The sequence below is a fragment of the Euprymna scolopes genome, chromosome 4 (assembly GCF_053919585.1).
Source record: "Euprymna scolopes isolate OS-2025 chromosome 4, ASM5391958v1, whole genome shotgun sequence".
NCBI classification, from domain to species: Eukaryota; Metazoa; Mollusca; class Cephalopoda; order Sepiida; family Sepiolidae; genus Euprymna; species Euprymna scolopes.
Genome location: NC_136485.1, coordinates 50595324 through 50608944, shown reverse-complemented (window position 1 = coordinate 50608944; position 13621 = coordinate 50595324). Strand labels below are relative to the sequence as shown.

Below are 13621 nucleotides of genomic sequence, written 5' to 3'. Positions count from 1 at the left end.
AATGAATGCGTGAATGTAGGATTTACATGACATTTTTAAACATAAACTAAAATGCCCGAAAAATGGGCTGAAGTGACTTCATTAAATAAAAAGTAAATGGCTTAGAATGGATTTAATGAACTGAAGGAGGAACTGAATTACTTTAATAATGACATGAATGCTTAAAAATAACTTAAATCCTTCAATGGCAATTTGAATGATCTGGAGAATGACTTGAATGGCTTTGAGGCGGACTGGTTTTAAAGTGGGTGATCATTTTACATTAAATTAATACAGAAAAGTTATCTCCAATTTTATATCACAATAAGTACATCACGTAGCAAGAACAGATACTACACTTTGATCTTGGCCAAAAGGCCAAGAATAGCGTATTTATTTGCTCCCCCACTGAGCACCTAAGTTACAAGGCCGATTTTTAATGTGAGGAGTAAATGGGAAATGGCGGCTAACTCCCAGGGTACTAGTGGAGATGGATAATTACAAGTTGTATGAAGGGTTGCCCCTACATTGAACATGCTCTCATATGTGGGGCTGCCCCCACATATGGTCTTTTCTTGGAGTATCTGCCGGAAAGATAGTACACTTTCATCTTGGCCAAAAAGTCTAGAAAACTTTAAAACCTAAGGCAGCGTCTATTAACAATAGACCTTTGATCTTAACAAAAAAGGCCAACCACAAAAGTTTTACGGACAGACCGACCGACCGACCGACCGACCGGCGGGCCGACGGAGTGACTTATAGTGTCGCTTGCACGCAACTAAAAACCGTTTTGTTTGTGAGAGTACATTATAGGAGGAGAAGCGAAGGGCGGATACTAGCAAACGGCTTGTAGATTTATTATCTATTTTGTGTTGCATAAATAATTTAAACATTGCCTTATAGCTAATATTTTATATACACATGTAATCATATATCATATACTGTCACTCCGCCTCTCCTGATGTATATTTTTCATTAATCTACTGTCAGTGAGCAATTTATTGCACTTTAAAAGCCCGTACAAAACGGGCTGAACGTCCTTGAGTTTTTATATACCATGACCTTCTTAATTATATATATATATATATATATATATATATATATATATATATATATATATGTATATATATATATATATATATATATATTGTTAGAAAACCATATGGAACAATTTCTTAATTATACCAAAGTAGATTTTCATACCAGGGAACAGCATTCAATAAGTCTTTTAACCGAACTCCTTTCATAGTAATTATTGTTTTAGCGATTAGTTTGTAAAACATTACCTAAAAACACAATAGTAAAATATTAAGGAGCAGCTAAGAGCAACATATATCTGAACCCAATAAAGCTTGATCGTGTAATCGTTTTGACAAGCTGGAATGGCTATTTGAACGCAATTGCTTAGGCAAATCTGGAGTAAACAGAGTAATCATTAACATTAAGGAAATTCCCTATGGAAGTATATTAGGCACCGCCAAAAATGGCCGCAAAATCAAGTTGTTGTTGTTTTTTAAAACGAAATTACATTTATTAAAATCCATTATTTCTGAGTAACTTTTTTTTCCAGAAAGATAAAACCCTGAATTTTATCATATAGAAAACAGAATAATGTAAAACTTTTTTCTACTATTTTTAATTCAATTTTAAATGTTAAATTTTCCCAAAAAGTTAACAATTGACATTTTTGTCTTGCACAAAAACGTACTTAAATATTTAAAAAAAAAAGGGTTTTTGAAATAATTAATTTATTTATTTATTGGCTAACTAAGATTTAGGATGATTTTCTAAGAGAATATGCAAAAATATTATAATATAAGTACCTGAATTTCAAATAATTCCACTTTTTCATATAGGTAACCAGATATTTCGCGTTGACGTAGAGTTCAGATCGACTCTGTTTACGTTTTCGTTTGATAAAAAGCAAACTATGGAAGACCAAACAGGCCAAAAAAAACTTATTTTTCAGTGACGAAAATTTCAATGTATTATTAAGCTGAGACTGGCCAGTACCAGATGGGTGACCATTTGTATGCGTTTGGTTTTTAATGTGTATGCGTGTGGGGGCCAGGCTCCCCAAAATGGGGGTGGGGCAATTTAAAGCAGAATAAAAAAAATATTTCAGAACGTTTGGTCCACCGTAGTCGAAAGGCGGCAAACGTTTTCAAACGGGATCGAAAAAAATGATGCTATTTTTAACACAAAGGGCACAATATTTATCGAATTTTTTTTTTTTTTTGGTATCGATTATTCAAAGCATGCCCTGTTTAATAATGGTCATGCATTATTCGGCTCGCTAAAAAAAATTGTTAATTTATTTATCAAGAATTTTAAAACAGCTTTTTTCGTATAATTATTATTATTTTTGTTTGTTTTGCTTAACTTAAATTAATTATTTTACTTAACATATTCACCGAATTTCACACTTCAAAACTCAAAAGCGGGATAATTAAACACAATCGAAGTTCTGATATTCAGACGTCAAAATAAGGTATGCAAACATTTTTTTTTTAAATCTATAATTCTGTCCCTTACAACAACACAATATCTTGTGTTCAGTTTCAGATGATTATGTTAAGCATATTTGTTCCCGCTTCAAAACAAGGAGGGGTTTGTAAGCAAAATATATATATATATATATAAATATCGTTTATGAAAAATAAGTAGACTGTTATAAAGTTCATTCTTCTCCTAATAATCGCTGAAAATTTCGTATTGATCGGATAATTACCTGATTTTTGGTAGATTTTTTAAAAGACGGTCCGTCAAAAAGTACTGACCTGCCCCCCCAGTTTTGGCGGTGCCTAAAGTATATACTGTACTATCATCGCTGGTAAGAGCTATAAATATACGTTTTATGGTCATTTATATTCGTTGAATAATTCAAAATACAGGAAGAGAACGTCAATCGTCCATACAATGGGGATTTAAAAGAGCAGAATCTTACACATGTTGTTGAATGAGAACTTCTTGGAAAAGAAGCACATGAAAATCTCTCGCATTGCTACTTTTTCTTGAGTGAACACTGTGTTTGTCCAGATTAAAGAAAATAGATAATATTCTTAACAAACAATGAAAGCTCTATTAACTGTAAATCCGACCTTATTAGCCGCTATGATTTCCTTTCGTTACTCTGAGCTATCTTTATATTTATTCTCTTCATTTTCCTTTCCATCTTTATCTTTATCATCTTCACTTTCTATCTTTATTATCTTCATTTTCCATTCTCTACATAACTTGCGAAATTTTGTGTTGATTACTTGTAAATTTGCCAGTTGTGGCATGACTTGCCGTTCCTCTATTTACCTTCTATTATACTATTTCTAACTTTTTGGTTTTCTTTAGTTTACCATTAGCTATATTGTTCTTTACTTTCATAACCCGAATACATACCTCTTTCTGTGATTTCGTAGATTTTATTGTCATTGAAATCTCCACCATAATTACCTACTATAAATATTTTCTACTATTAAGTCTTTTACCGAAACTTTATCTCTATTCTGCAAGTATTTTTTTTTTAATATTTTTATTTAATTTTTCTTTATTTTTAATTTTTTTGGAATTTTTTGTTTGACACCTCTTAATTTTAAAAAAAAAACATTTTTAAAGCTGAAAATATTTATTTTTAAGAATTTAGAAATCTAAAAAAATATTTTTAGTTTTCTTTTTAGTTTTTTTCGATTTTCGAAATTTATTAGACATTTTTAAACCATATTTTCTATGGCTGTCTTACGTTTTAGTAAATTTTATGCACATGTGTGCATGTGAATGTATGTAACCGACTTATATGCATATGTGTATATGTGCATGACAGAAACAAACATATATGTGCTAATGTGTCTTTCTCAACCGAGAACCTTGGACCAAATTCTTTCATTATTCATTTATTTATTTAATCATATATTTATTTCCTTTTATATGTTTCCTATATGCAAGACATTAGCCATGCATTTAGACGTTAACTCCAAACTCTTAATCTAAGTTGTCTTCAAATGTGTTAACCCCCTCCCATTTCTTATAGTAATGGCACCTTTCGTCATTCTTCCGCGTCCCTGTTCTATTTTCTGTTGGTTTCTTTTATTTTTCCTTGCCCTTTTTATTTTATTTTTATTCCTCCCATTTATCCTGTAAAATCTTAAGATCCAATTTGCTTCTTTCCTTCTTTCTTTTGAGTCTACACTGTCGCTTAATCTACATCACATCGAATGTAAGATCAGCATTTTAGCATATTTTATGAATGAAAAAAATATATTTATGCCTTTCATTTGGAAACCAGATGCCTTCGTTTGAAAAATCAGTTAATGGCGTCGCTTGAAGATGCATTGTGTATCCCACAAACCAACGTCTGAAATTTTAGCATGTTCAGTGTTGCGATTATGTAATAGTTGTTTATATAAATAAAAAGTGTGTATACACATATATATATATACATATATACTTATATATATACACGTATATATATGTACATCTATATATATATATATATTGATGTATTTATACCTTTATATACTTAAACCTATATGCATATATATATATATATATACTTAGATATTTATATGTATATATGTCTCTATATAAATATGTATTTGCATATATATATATAAATATATATATATGTAAACATTAAGGTATTTATATACGTATTTATATGCATACATGTATATATATAAATTAACATATATTTATATGTATTATGCATATATATATATATACTGAGATATGTATATATATATGAATTAACATATGTAGATATATATACACACTAAGATATATATATATATATATATATATATATATATATATATATATATATATATGTATATATATATATATATAAGGCGTTTAATTCACAATTATACTTAAGGATAAATATGTGTTAGAACACTTTACCAGGGAAAGAAAACCATAATACATTTCTTTCTTTACTTTATTATGCATGTACTATAGTAAGAAAGGCACACATTCAACAATTATTAATGGCAGTACGTTCTGTCTTATTCAAATGTTTTATAAAATTATGTACAGATAATATTTATTTTATATATATATATATATATATATATATACATATATATATATATATATATATATAGCTAACGGTATATATTTATACATATATATCTAACGGTATATATATATACACATATATATATACATATATATATATATATATATATAGTATAACGAGTAATAATTTTACTCATTTAGAACTGTTAAATCATCAAAACTCAGTTATTTAGCGTCTAGATTTTAAACTATGTTTGGTGTTCATTTGTCAAATTCTTCCATAAAATGTTCAGTAAAAATGTTCAATCATTCGACATTAAAACAACTTATAATAAATTTACTTATGTTCACAAGTCTCAGAATAGGAAACTGAGAGGCAGTTCTCTCTGATTTGCTGTTGCTAACATCGCTACTATTGTTCACATGTACGCTTTATCTAGAATCTTCATCTTTTTTCACTTATTAACACGGTATTCTTTAATCCTAATATAAATTAGTTTTAATCATCATAAATTTTGTCTTATTTCTTCATCTTTTGTAATAATTTAATGTTTTATGTAGAAACAATTTTTTAAAGAATATAAAAATGGAAGGCTTAAAGATTTTTTTTGGTAAATAATCAACAAAAATATAGTGAAGCTTAGATTTTGTATATACACTTATTTATTCATTAATTATATCGACCTACCTACACAAGCGTTTCATGGTTAGCGATCATCTGTGTAATGTAAATATTCCTGCAACTAATAATTTTACTTATAGGGTTTTTATGAATATATATATATATATATGTATATATATATATATATATGCATATATATAAGTATATATACATATATATATACACACATATATATATATATATACATATGTATATATGTATATATATATATATATATATATATATATATATATATATATATATATATAATTCGTTGTTTTGTATGCCATTTATTTTGGTGTCCGTATCTAGCAAGTGAAACGGAAAGAGGAGTTTTTTTTATTAAAGTTCAACCACGCCATTTAAACCTTCATAAATTATAGCGAGAATATTACTTGCATATCATTTCTCGCTTGCGACGTCGTCCGTTTCATCTGTTTCTCTCCCCCCGCAATTTTTTGTTTACCTCTTTTATTTTACTGTTTCGCCACAATCAGACATGTTTTGTTTATATTGGAAGAGAAAAAGAGAGCCATAAACGTGAGATATATAAAGAAGTTAACATGAAACAGACGGAGTTAAATAGTGAAAGATATATAAAATTAAAACGTAATTTGTGGAGAGATTTTCTTGAAAATATAGAACTGCATAAACTATTTTTTTACATCATTTTCATTTAATTATTAAGATTCTGGACGTTAAGACTTATAATTAATTAACAGAAGAGTATGTTTTCAATATTTCTTATTTCTATTTATTATGATTTTTTAATTATATACAAAAAACATCTCAGAAATTCATTATAAATTGAAAATTATTAACAGTTTCCCAAGTAATTTGTTTAAATATAATTTACTTCTTGCCACCTCTTCATTTCGGAATGGATAATATAACATTTAAAGTGAATAATGAAAAAATACATGGCGTTTAATCAACAAAATAGATTAGTCAACATTAGTTTTTTTTTCATTGTTCTATACACGTGTTTGCAAATTCCAATATTTTTTTTTTTACTAGCTTTGCATATTTATTTATATTTCGGAATTGTAAGTACTTTTTCTACTCTTAATTTTGCCTAAGGATCGTTATTTATTCTGATTTATAGGAAAATTAATTGAACTTGGAATGTAACATAAGATGTGTTCCCTGGAAGCATATTTAACAATAAATATTTGAAAAGCTATATCCTCTAATATTTAAAAAAATATATTCTCACATTATATTATAAAAATGAATTCATTACTAATAAAGTCGATAAAAACGAGATTTGGAACACAAGAAGCAAATATTATATAAAAGAAAAGTTCGGAAAAATATTATTGCAAAGTCTTAAAAAATCACGGATTACACAGAAAACAGCGAGCATAAAATGTAATATGGTTAAGATTACACTTAAAAGAAGGAAACGAGTGTTTGTTAAAACTGACAAAGAAAAAATGAGATATTATTATAAGAAATATGATATAAGTGTATCTAAAAACATTCAGCATTAAGAATTAAAAATTACATAGAAACAATCTTAATGCTGCAATATTTTGATGGTTTGCCACCATTAGTAGGCCAAGAGCATAGCCCTTATAAAATTGGAGACTATGTGTGGCCGAAGGCACCAGAGTTGTCGGTGTGCCACGAAATTTGGACAGGGTCAGGTAACCAAAATAAATAGCCTACCGCCAGTGTTGGTTGGTGTGATGCCCCGACAGGTAAAAATCTGCACCCCCGATACCATGTACTTTCGTCAGAAGATAATTGTAGCCAGAACAAAATCTTTGTAAAGCGGGGCCAAAAGTATGAAAAACGAGGAGGAAACAGACTGAGAATATAGTCATGAGTAGATTACGCGGATTCTCCTGATGAAACTCACATTTTTGAAGAAGACCTGCAATTGCGGAGAAGCACCCTACAAAAACAACCAACGCCGGGATGCATCATGTGGAATCGTGAGAGTAGGGGGAAGTGTGACAACGGCCATGATAACAAGCGTCCCAGGGTGACTTGTGCACATTGTAAAAAAAAAAAAAATCGAAATCTGACCAATGGTAAACGAACAGGTGACATGCGCGAATTAAGACACGGTAGAATTCGGGTATCTAAAACTCTTATCACTTATATTGGTAATTATTGAATTATAATGAAAAGAGAGTGGTATCATTAGTACTAACTGATTTACAAGTCATTTGATTCAATTAAAATATCAATAAAAGTGATAGTTCACTATATTTTAATTTCTTGTAATAATATATCTCAACCAGTTCTTCGTTATTGTCTGCACAAATATCTTTGTCTATATTCAGATTTTTGATCGGATCTAATATTGTACTGATTATTCTATTGACAGATAATCTATTGTTTATCTGCATTGTGATGTCTTCGACTAGCGAAGTTTTCCAAAGGGTTCTGCTATTATTATTATTATTATTATTATTATTATTAGTAGTAGTAGTAGTAGTAGTAGTAGTAGTAGTAGTAGTAGTATAGCATTCCAATTAATTGGAACACACCGTGCATTCCTTAAAGTGGCAGTTCCTCCTTAAAAGCGTAATGACAAATTTTGAATACTATCGATTTGCCTAACAGTTCGTGCCAGTGCCAGGAAGTTGCGGTAAACACGGTCGATTAAATTACAAAGCAGTACGCAGAACCCGACACTTGTCGTAATCTGGATTTACAGAGAAACCCAATACAAACGCAATTAGCCGCCACAACTTCATTTAAGAGCGATCCAGTAATAGAAAATATCAATCATGGTCGCTACTCTACGAAAGGAAATGGCTGTGACAGTTGTCCAGACAACCAAGATCCATCAGCAAACGGCTCCCCTCAGCATCAATTAATGTAATGCAAATACACTCTAAGGTTTTGATTTGTTTGTGATTCTGTGGAAAAAATGACTACAATTTCTATGACATATTCGTATATTTTCAGTATTATTTTATTCCAATTATTGCTTTATTATTTATATATGTGATTAGTTTTCTCTTTACAATTGGTATTCTTATTACTGCAGTGGCATTCATTTTTCTTACTAGTATTATAATTATTAGTTTCGTTGATGCATACACAGTTATATTTTAATAAAAAAAATCCTGTATGTTATGATGTGAGAATACCTACTTCAAAAGAACACTGATCAGCACAGATGACAGTGCTCGTCACTGTAAGAGGGTGACCGACATTCAAAGACAAGCAATTTACCAAACAGCGCTCGCCACTACCCTTCAGTCCGATGAATTAAAGGTAACAACAGTCTATCTGATTGCATAACAGTTAAAGAACATTCGTAATTAGCGACCATTACGAAGGAAACCAGCGAATACGCTCTTATCCGTTTAAAATTCATTTAAGAGCAGTCTAATGGAAACAGAACACGCCCATAGCAATAAGTGGTAGAGACTCTACATCACAAATAATATTTGACAGTTATACGGACGTGCAGGTTTCACCAGGAATCGCCAGAGAAACACCTAAATACAGCATTAATTTCACTATTACTCAACTGGGGGTCTATACAGCTCATGAACACCAGTGGCCAACCCCTCTGCTGTGAACAGCAAACAACAGCTGTATTGACAATCGAATAGAGAGAGAGAGAGAAAGAGAGAGAAGGAGAAAGAGAGATATGCCTAGTGTATGTGTGTGTAAGTGACCTCGGTTCTATATACTCTTACAGGGCTATAAGTCTTCTTGTGGGATTGTCCTTTAAGGGTTCTTCTCGGAGTGGCTTTTCTTATCGAAAGATATTCCTTGTTAATAACGATAATAGAAAACAAAAACCTGTTTGATTTTCCACAAATAACTTATAAAACCTTATTTTATACATGCACACGTTTTTTTTCGCTGCACAAGCAGTACGGTATATAAAAGCAAATTACGTGGGTTTCTTTAATTCAGTGGCGCGTTCGAAATAAACGCTTCGGTTTAGAACATGCTTTCAAAATGATACTTTATTTTGGAATTTTAATCTTTGATAAAAGTTATTAAATAGAAGTACTATGAACAGCATGTTCATTGACAATACAGTTTGAGTTTGGAGCGTAATTGTACCGTGATACTTGGCTTGTGAATATGAATATTTATTTTATCCATTATAGAAATTATTTTATACCTATTTACTATGCCTCCCCGCGGGACAGAGTTAGGCACCAGGGTCGTTTTTTAACGTGGAGAAAAGGTACAAAAATAAAAATTGTCTCAGTCTTGAAGGATTTCTCCTCAACTGAAAGAGAACAAGAACTAGAAGTGCAGCATCAGAAGAATAGATACTACACTTTGATCTTGTCCCGAAGGCCAAGAAAAGCAGGAACAATTACTCTTAATTAAAATGCATACTATATATATATACATATATATATATATATATATATATATATATATATATATATATATATATATATACATATATATATATATGTGGGTGTGTTTGTGTGTGTGAGTGTGTGTGTGTGTGTGTGTGTGTGTGTGTGTGTGTGTGTGTGTGTGTGTGTGTGTGTGTGTGTGTGTGTGTGTACATTCTTGGTACAGCAAAACGGAAGGAGAAATTTCAGAGGGAACATAATTTAATTTAAATAAAAAGATCAAAGAAACAAAAAAACGGGCAGGTGGAATTGTTAAAATTTCCTTAAGGCCTTATCGTCTGACCCTCTAATAGGAAACGTCAGAATGATAAATTAAAAGCTAAGAATTGAATGAGGAAAGAGGGAAATTGGTTTCAGTTGGAAAACCAGTGAGAGAAAAAATATATAATTCTCACTTTTCAGGTGGTTTTAAATCAGTACATATTTCCAACTGATGTTTCAAAATCTTTTGTCTACACAGGCTAGGTCGAGAGTTATTAATGACTAAGGCCTCAATGATATTGAGATGATAGTTCGACCTAGCACTGTATAAAACAAAAAAAACAACCATCGGAATATTGGTCAGAGCACCTATTTATACTAATCAGGTGATTACCGATGGGGGACTAATGAGCTTGGGAGTGCCCGGATGTTCTCGAAACCTGGTGTAATCAAATATCCCGAGGGATGTGTTGGGATATTCTCATTTCAAATCTTTGGGATGTTTTGCCAACGTAGTCAGCTCCACACTGACAAACAAATTTATAAACAACAGAATTCTTTTTAATGGTTGGCAAAACATCTTTATGAAAAGAAGAGAAAAATGTTCGAGTTGTGTAAACTACTCTAAGCATTGTAGCTGGAAAACAACGTTGAGTAGCAGAAGAAATCCTTTCAACAATATGAAGGCCATCAGGACCTAACCATAGTAATTTTAAATAAATAGGAAAACGTGATGGGCCAGTACGTTAAACACTATTAAATGTAGCAATTTTACGTTCAATAGTAGTTTTTATTATATTTATGGGATATCCATTGCTGAGAAAAATATTTGTGATTTCACCAAGTTCCACATCAAGACGGTTTGGTGAACAAATTATGAGTGCACGATGTGTAAGAGCGCTAATGAGGTTTATTTTTCTAGACTGAGGGGCAAAGAAAAACCAATTAATATAGAGCCCTGTAAATGTAGGTTTTCTTTATACAGAGGTCTCAAACGAAGAACCAACTTTAGAAACAGGAACATATATATATACATATATATATATATATAAATAATTCAATAGGTATATTTAGTCTCGATATATATATATATATATATATATATATATATATATATATATATATATATATATATATATATATATCAAATAACCAGTCGTTGACTGGGTTCCAAAACAGACTACCGAAAATAGACATTGATTTATGAAAGTATGATAGGTTAGGAAAAGGAAGAATTGTAAATGTGGGTTGAATTTGGGGATATCAAAGCCAAAGCAAAATATGATGAAAGAAAAATAAAATAGATAAACCCCATAATGAATTATACCATACCTGTTTACATTGGAACACTTATCACACAATTCTGCGGATCTATATTTAAAAAAAAAACTTTTAAACTTTGTGATATATTTCCATTCTATGGATGCCAGGTGCGAACGAACACCCCATAATTTAATTATACAATTTTTCTTCAAACTGAAATATAATTATAAAAGTATAGTTTCAAAGATAGATATGAAAAATCTTTATTAAAGTATCTGCCTATTTCCATTCTTGGGAGACGAGGCGCGAACGCAGACCTCAACATTTTATTATACCATCACTATTTAATTTAAATCATACTTATCAAAGTAATATTATGTACATCTATATCAAAAACACTTGTAAATTTTTTAAACTGTTTAACTTTTTTATTTCCATCCTTTGTGGACCGTGCACTAACGCAGACCCCACAAGTGTAATGAACCACCGTTCTGCCAGATCAGCATAACCTATTCCTGTGTCTCCATCCAGCTTTTATCGTTTTACTTAGTCATTTTTTTTTAAATAGTCAACCACACAGGAAACTATTCGTGACCAGACACACACACCACGCACACACACAGGCATTCTGCGTTGCCTTATATATATATATATATATATATATATATATATATATATATATATATATATATATATATATGTATATATATGTATATGTATATATACATATGTATATATATATATATATAGTCTAAGAAGATTTTAACCTTACAAATTATACAAAAAAAATTTCATTCGTTAGAAAACAATTAGTCAGTAAGCCATTCCATCACCTGCAGTGACTGCGTAAACTTGCTCTCTCGAATTCACTATAGTAGCAATAATAATTTATTTTTTTAAGGGATCATCATTTGTTTAACATGAACACTGTTTCGGGGATTTAAAAACAACACGCTATATTATATCATGGCGCCCCAGCAGTGTTAAACAAACATTACCTCCATTAATATTAGAAAAAAACATTTTGCAAATAATAGATCTAGTTTCTTATTCTTAATTACTTTATCTAACCTATTCATGTAAAAAAAATAATTTTTCTCCTGTGAGATTCATCTATTTCCAAATTCCAAATGGATATATATATATATATATATATATATATATATATATATATATATATATATAATTTTCAGAATGTGAGAGAGTGTATATAATAAATTCCACAGCCAAAGAACGTCGCAGCCCACAAGAGCCATGACAGTCAAAGAACCGGAAGTCCAAGACTCCAGCTTCGCCCTCATTTGGGCTATCAGTTAGACACATCCGGAATCAGGATTCGAAACCCGAGCCTCTTGCATGCAAGGCAAGCACTCTACCAACTGAGCAAACAGAAAAATTTCGCCCAAATGAGCGCGAAGCTCGAGTCTTGGACTTCCGGTTCTTTGACTGTTATGGATCGTGTGGGCTGCGAGGTTCTTTGGCTGTGGAATTTATTATATACACTCTCTCACATTCTGAAAATCATATATATATATATATATATATATATATATATATATATATATATATATATATATATATCCATTTGGAATTTGGAAATAGATGAATCTCACAGGAGAAAAATTAGCCAATCCCATTAAGATACCTATTGTTTGGATTAATATCTTATTTCCGATTTGAAAGAAAAACATTCTTTAATAAGATGACTTATAATATTTTAATGTATCTAAAGAAACACTAATTTTGCTATATTTATTTTTACATCAGACAGCTTTAGACTTTGAAAACTTCTTTTATGGTGGAAATTACTTATTTGATTTATAAATACTTTAAATATTTTAGATATAGCTTTACTTAAAGGTTATGTCAATCACGTCTTTTAACTTGCAATAAACCTAGCGCTAACTGAATGTTTGTGCATTTTACGTATCCAATACATACATGGAATATTTTTTTTTCGTCTAACTTTAATCCTACTTTTTCACTAATATTAATATTATTCAGAATAATACTATCTAAATTAATATTACATATTTTATAGGTACTTGGAAATTTACCTTAAATTCCTACTTTTATCAATAAACGTTGTATATAATTTTATTTACATATAAAAGCTCTATTGTTTGCCGCCTTATCAATAGGAACTATTAAAAAC

General features: G+C 30.3%; 1 pseudogene; it reads right to left on the bottom strand.

Moving 5' to 3' along the window:
* Window positions 1-243: 243 nt before the first annotated feature.
* On the bottom strand, window positions 244-369 carry LOC145274104 (U2 spliceosomal RNA; annotated as a pseudogene).
* Window positions 370-13621: the final 13252 nt, after the last annotated feature.